Source organism: Trifolium pratense, linkage group LG1 (assembly GCF_020283565.1).
Source record: "Trifolium pratense cultivar HEN17-A07 linkage group LG1, ARS_RC_1.1, whole genome shotgun sequence".
Classification (NCBI taxonomy): Eukaryota; Viridiplantae; Streptophyta; class Magnoliopsida; order Fabales; family Fabaceae; genus Trifolium; species Trifolium pratense.
Window position 1 is genome coordinate 53,118,766 of NC_060059.1, and position 7,759 is coordinate 53,126,524.

The window sequence follows — 7,759 nt, forward strand, 5'->3', positions numbered from 1 at the left end:
TTAACCAGTGCCCCGGGGGCACTGTTTAGCATTTTCCATTAAAATATATAAGACTATCTCGCAACCAAAGTAAAATTTCTTAAGGAGAATGTTTTTTTTTTTTGAGGTTAAAAGATATAGGAGAATGTTAACATGTGCATATATGACACATGTTAAGGTAGTAAAAATAGAAATTATGTCTTAGAATTTGTGCATTTTAACTTTTCAAACATTAAATGTCTTGTATCATTAAATGTTAAATTTCTATATTAAGATACCTTATCATATGCCATATATGCACATGTTAACAACACACATTTCTTAATTTACCTCCTCGCACCATCAAACAACTTTCCTATCCATCCTACTCACCGGAAGTCAAAGCTATTTTATTGACTAATAATTTGACATATTCAAAGCACGACTTCCAGTTAAAAATATCAACAAAGACATCCAAAATCCAAAATTTAATTAACACTGCAATCAATCATTGCGTTTTTGGCCTGCGTTAGTCTCGTTCCTGCAAAATTCCCATGGCGGCCGTTTCCCGCGTTGCGACACGCGCGTCGTTCGTCTCTTCCCTCGCAAGGCGATATCTATCCTCCGAACTCAACTCCCACGCGCCGCCGCACAATTCTGCTCCATTTCGCGTTGTTCCTACGCGCGGAAAAGATCAGATGAACAGCCACGTGCGGTGGGTCTTCCTCGGTTGCCCTGGCGTCGGGAAAGGGACCTACGCTAGCCGTCTATCCAGTCTACTCGGCGTACCTCACATCGCCACCGGTGATCTCGTTCGTGAAGAGCTCGCTTCCTCTGGTCCACTTTCATCCCAGGTTTTCTTCTTCCTCCTTCTCTCGTGTGATTCGTTTTTCGCTTTCAATTTTGATTGGTTGGTTTTTAACATAATGATTTGTATCTTATTATTTCATAGGAGTGAATCAAGTTTTCCTAACTAACTTTGCCACCTCAGCACAGGTGGTTATGATTGTTACACTATTATTAGTTATGTTTAACTATGCTTATCTATTCTTATACTCACTCTGATATCCCTCCCTCAAACTTAAGGGGGTTTATTACATGAAAGAAAACACTTTAAGTTTGGCTCGAATAGAATAGAAGCATAATTTGATGTTGAGAGTGGCTTACTTAGAGGATCAGTCAGTTGATCAGCAGCAGCTGGGACATGTAACACATGGAGATATGTTTGGCTAACACTTTTTCTCCTACAAAGTGAATGTCTAGTTCCATGTGCTTGGTCCTTAAATGCAAAACTGGATTGTTGACATTCGATCTGTTGAACTTGCCATTTGTAAGTAACTGCCAAAGTAAGAATTAGTCTGATAGTAATAGGCTTGACTACAGGAGAGAATGTCTCAGCGAAATCAAAACCAGCAGTTTGTAGAAACACCTTTGCCACCAGTCGAGCCTAGAATTTGTTCACAGTGCCATCTGGATTTTCTTTGATTCTGAAGATCCATTTACAACCAATTGCCTTCCTATGTAGGGGAACAAGAGACCATGTATTATTGTCCATTAGTGCCTTGTACTCAGATTGCATAGCTTGTAACCATCCAGAATCAGACATAGCAGCCTTAACACTCTGTGGTTCAACTTCTGATAGAAAAACATTAGGTTAGAGGTTACCGGTTTTGCTTCTAGTAATCATGTGATGGTCAGGGCCGGTCCCGAGTATTTGGAGGCCCTGTTTGAAAATTAAAAATAGATCTTTAATAAAAAATACAATTTTTTTTAAAAGTTATTCTCTATTTGAATCGTAAATAACATAAAAAATAGTCACCATAGTAAATAACATCTAAAAGCGACATATTTTAATCAATAACATTAAAATACATCTTCAATCTAATATAATTATCAACTTACGGTTCCTTCGGTAAAAAAAAACTTTCTTGAAATGCTAGTTTCTTTTTTTACAATCAACCGCAAGTTACTTATAAAATTAAGAGTGTGTCTATTAATTTTTTTTAGTACTAAAATATTTTTAGTAGTAAAAAAGTCATTATTTTTTTTTACATATATAAATTTTTTAATAGACCGATATAAACAATTTGAGGCCCCTAAATATTTGAGGCCCTGTGCGGTGGCTCACCTTGCACACCCACAGGGCCGGCCCCGGTGATGGTTGTTGTGAACTTGTGATTAGATATGATAGGTGGATTGGGAATAGGGTGGTTATTAGGATTAGATATGACAGGAGGATTGGTATCTGGTTGAGGTGAAGGAGTGTAGTTTATAGGCTGCTGAGTTAGTGCAGGAGGTGAAATTGGTTGAGAAAGGGTGGCATTTATGTCAGATACTGTTAAAGGTGAGGAGAAATTAGGGATAATTGGATGATCGGTTAACATGGTGGGGACAATGGGAGAGTTAGAAGAACGAGAGGAGTCAGGATGAGGTGTTGGATCAGCTGAGATAGTTGGTTGTGAGAGAGAAGATATTTGTGCAGGGTAACTCAATGAATTATGCATAGTGTCAGCAGATGCAGAAGAGAATAATGATGTATTTGGGAATTTAAATTCATGAAATACAACATCTTTAGACACATAAATTCTTCCCTGAGCATCTAAACTCCTGTGCAGCATGCATTTAAAATTTAGATTTGCTGCCTTTCTGTTCCATAAACACTTAATCTACTAATATCATTGCGTGTGTTCTCTTGATTAATATTGTATTTGGGGCATAATTATGTAACTTTAATTGTACGTGCAATGTATTCCTTGTGTTATTCGGAAAACCTACCTGCCCTCCAAGCTGGTAAGTCTTTAAATTTCATTAAACCAAATCAATGAAATAAAATATTGATTACGGTATTAAATGTTTTACTATTCTTGATAGCCTAACGGGGGCAGTTGCATGAAAATAGATGAGCTTTGATTAGTACAGTTATGTTATTTCGATATGTCATATAGTCTGACCTATTTTATTAGTGGCATGGTTATTTTTTGTCCATTGCACCAGCTGTTCTGCTCTCTGATTTGTAATATTTTGTGTCTTACAGTTATCAGAAATTGTAAAACAAGGTCAATTGGTGTCAGATGAAATTATTATAAATTTATTGTCAAAGAGACTCGTTGCTGGGGAAGCTAATGGTGATCTGGGATTTATTCTTGATGGTTTTCCTCGAACAATAAAGCAAGCAGTGAGTATATCCTCAATCTGGTAACGTGTATGTAGCTCTATAATTACTTACACCCTTATTTTGTTTGGAAATTAGTTCACAGGACAAAGTATAGGGAACAAAAACATTGGTAGTCGATTCTAATACCCAAAATTGTAATATTCCAATGGAAGATAAAGGCTTAATTGCATTCTTGGTACCCCTATTTTTACTCGCTAACAAAATTGGTCCCCCTTTTTAAAATTTAGTTTTTTAATTGGTGTTATAAAATCTGCTGAGGAATCATCTAGGTGGATTTATAATATACAAGTTTTGCCATGCCAACAAAAAATTTGCCACATCACAATTTTGCGATCCAAAATACTGAATTTTTAGGGGGTGGGGGTGATTTCGTGAGAGTGAAAAAAGGCGGACTAGAACTACAATTAATAAAACATAAAAAGAACAAATATTGCCGCATATTATGATTTCAAGGTGCATTATTTAGGTTTCTTTATTTTTCTACCTAAGCTAGTACTTGTCATCAATTTTTTAAATACTTTTCCACCGTAACTGAGATCTCATCTGATGTTCCTTTTATATCAATGTGTGTATTTTTATGTCATGTGATTTTTCCTGAACCTAGTACCTATCTAAACAAGCAACCTTATTTTCTCTCCTCAAAATTCTGTTATGTACTGGAATTGGCTTTATCTTTGGGATCAGGAAATATTGGAAGGGGTAACTGACATTGACTTGGTTATCAATCTGAGGCTTCCAGAAATGTACTGCTTGAGAAATGTCTTGGCAGGAGGATTTGCAATCAGTGTGGGGGAAATTTTAATGTTGCATCTATTGACATCAAGGCTGATAATGGGAGCCCTGGAATTGTCATGGCTCCGCTTCTTCCTCCAACGGATTGTATAACAAAGCTCATTACTCGATCAGATGATACTGAAGCAGTTGTGAAAGAAAGGCTTCGAATATACAACGAATTGGTATTGTTGCACTGTTATATCATCATCATCATTATTGTTGTTTATTCGAGTGGACTTTCAGAAAGAATAGCTGCTTTTGCGATTTCTTATTTGAAGTCTTACATTTTACATATGAAATATCTTGATTGAAGTTGTATCAAAGTTGATGTTTCTTGGTAGCTGTTGCTTATAATTACTTTGCTGTGAATAATTTTCACCGTCTTCTCTAACTGATTTAGGATTTGTTTTCTATTATGTATGATTGCAGAGTCGGCCTGTGGAGGAGTTTTACCGCAACAGAGGAAAATTATTGGAGTTTAACCTGCCTGGAGGAATCCCAGAATCTTGGCCAAAGTTGCTACATGCTCTTAATCTTGATGATTATGAGGATAAGCACTCCGCCGCAGGATAAATATATAATAAGAATTAGAATTATGTACCATATTTCATTCTTTACATGCATATATTGCATGCCTGACAATTTTGCAGGAAAGAGAACCAAAGAAAAGGGATTTCTCTTGTAGTATTATTTTCAGCCAAAAATGATATTGGAAGTGTTGTAATATGATAAAACTGATAGGGTTGGGGTTTTCTTTCCTTTTAAAATTTGGTTAGAAGGGATTTCAATGCTTTTGAGTTATTGTGAAGAGTGGGTAATCACAGTATTGCTACATAGATAGTGGGTTGTCAATAAGTTTCAATAGAATTGGTGCATCATTACTGTATAGTTGTAACTTGAATGCAAATGATCTAATTTATTGCATGGTCACATGCTTGAGCTTTAGGGAAGGGTTTTACTGAGGTAACTTCAAGAAAACATGTTTCATGATGTTTAACTTATACTATTCAGAGAAACTATTTGTTAGGTGTTAGCCAAAAACACCTAATTGGTATGGTTCTCAATAAATAAGTTTTACCTTGTGTCCGTTAGATTGTTTGGGGCTGTGCAGGATTATATAGGTTCTGTTTGTTATGCCTGTTACTTGCTTCTGAATTGGTTTGGCAGTGGCAGTTGCGCTGTTTGTTGTTATCAATTTTCAGGTGTAAATTCCCTGTGTCTTGTTAAGCATATGGTGTTTTCCCATCTTTTGCTGCATCCCTTGCAGACGGCTACAACAGCTTGTGCATTGCATCAGCTTTAGTGGTTTTGACACATTCGACTCGGAAGCATCCAGTGCAAGTTTCTAGTACTATTTCAGTTTTAGTGGTTTTGCCACACTTGACTCGGAAGCATCCAGTGCATGTCTCTAGTCTATCTTGCCGTAGAGGTTGCATCTCATAAGGCCTTTTCCGATTGGCTCGGGACTGAAGTTATTTTTGCTTCTCGCGCCCTTGAGTTGTTGGTGGCAATGACGAGAGATCCCTTTGCGTTGTATGGTAGGCTAGAGCATCGCGTTTATCGGCATCAGATTTGATCACAGTGCAGATGCAGGGCTATCCACTACTGTCATGTGATCCCTTTAGCCTTATTTTGTTGACCTGGACTTATCTTAACCAGGGTGCTTGATAGAAGGTGTCGTAGGACTATTGCATGGGTGGTGCTGTCAAATTTTGGGTTTGGATCCTTAAAGCTTCAAGTTTTTTTTTTTTTTTTTTTTTTTTCTGGTCTGGTGCATTGCCTCAGTTGTGGAGTGGTGGATTTGATTTATATATGACTTGTTTTTGAATTTGCTCTTCAACCCTTTAGTACTACTTGTACTTGGGGTTTAGATTCTAATAATATAGTCTTTTGCTTTTTCAAAAAAAAAATTGATGATGTGTTACTATTATGTTTATTTTATTTTTTTTGCTAAATAGATACACCAAATTATGCATCACCCAATGGTGGAAACCAAACAATAAGAGGGTAACACACTTTTATGAGTAAATTTCATATCACCAAATGTACCCAAGTATATGTGGAGAAATAATTTTTGGACGTGGAGAAAGAAATTTCACATTAATCAATATATCAAATCTCTAGTGCATTTTCTCTATTCTTTGAGGGGATGTACATGCTAAATTACACTTTTAGTTTCTAAAGGTAATTTATGTTTTAGTTTGATCTCTTAAGTTGTTTTATTTCATCTTAGTCCTTTAAGATACAAACGTTATACAACTTGGTCCTATATTGGACAGACTGAATGAGAGAGATAAGTTAAATCACATGTTCCCGCCAAATTAGTTTAATAATAATAATAATAATAATAATAATAATAATAATAATATAAACTAAAAAGGATTTATAGATACAATATATTAATCCCTATCTAAAAGGATCTCAAAATGAAAGCCATACGTAGAAAAATCAAAAAGTTTTAACTACATAAGTTTAAGAGGGAATAACCTTGCAACATCCTTCATCAACTTAAACTTCCTATCCAAAATAGTGATGATGAGCAATTTTAAATTAATGATCCAAGTTGGTCAAGGTTTATAGTGGTAACAAACGTACTAACAAAATCCAATCCTTTTATCAAAAATTTGAGAAAAAGAATGAGGCTCTGAGACTTAGCTGCCAAAAAGGCTATCCAATTCGCGTTTGTAAGGTTTGTTTTGATTAAATATTATGAATTCAATTAAATTTATTGATCTTAATTAGTATCAAACTTCAATGCAATTTTGTGTGAATTGATATGATATTTAGTTAATGTATCATATGTATGTATTAATTTATGGAGAATGTTAACTTGTGCCCTTAAGGCACATGTTAAGGAAGCAAAAATAGAAATTATTAAATGCTAATTTGTGCATTTTGACTTTTGAAGCATTAAATTTCTTGTATCATTAAATGATGAATTTCTATTTTGGTATATCTTAACATGTGCCTAAGGGCACATGTTAACAAGACCCTTAATTTATGGTATTAAGGACCTACAAGTTGCTTATCAAAAAAAAAAAAGAAAAGACCTACAAGTTGAATTATCTTTCTTCTTATGCACCAAAAGGAGTGAGATAGGATGGGTTTTATAAAATTGAGAAATGTTGGCGCATAATTGGAAAATATATGCAAGTATGATCCTTGGTTGTAATTAATTACCATTCCTAAATTTTATGTGTATGTAGGGTGATACCTAATGGTTTATCATTTGTTCAACCTTTATAATTGACTATGAATTTATTCGAAGAATTTCTTTTGTCATCCTACCTACTTCTCGCACGCCTTACGCATTTTCATTTTTACCTTTCCGCTACTTAAGCAGCGGAAGTTATAAAAATGAGAAATTTTGTAAATGTCGTCGCTACTTAAGCAACAAACTTTATAAATAAATAAAAATCTAATAGGGTGTTTTTGGGGTGTATCCGCTTAAATAACGGACATGAATATTTTGGTAAATTCATATGGCGTGCGAGAAAATGAATAGGATGATAAAAGAAATTATCGTTTATTTGTGATAGGGTCGTAAGGTTCGTAGGTTTTCAAAACATAAACAGTGATCCACCATGAAAACAATCATACAATAGTGGAAACCAAACAATAAGAGGCTAACACACTTTTATGAGTAAACTTGATAGCACCATATGTAGGAATGACCCTTTAACTGTGTAGTTTCTTTTCTTCTGAACTTTGATCCTCTTTTATACCAACAAAAAAAAAAAAAATAACCATTGTATTTTGTACCATTTTTTACAGAAAGTGGTTGTTTTAAGGTTAAAGAAAAACATTCAACCAAAATATGGATTTAAGTGGTTAAAGAGCTCCTATACGACG

General features: G+C 35.0%; 1 pseudogene; it reads left to right on the forward strand.

The window, feature by feature from the left end:
• Nucleotides 1–321: 321 nt before the first annotated feature.
• On the forward strand, nucleotides 322–4,837 carry LOC123906376 (annotated as a pseudogene).
• The last annotated feature ends 2,922 nt before the right edge of the window (nucleotides 4,838–7,759 follow it).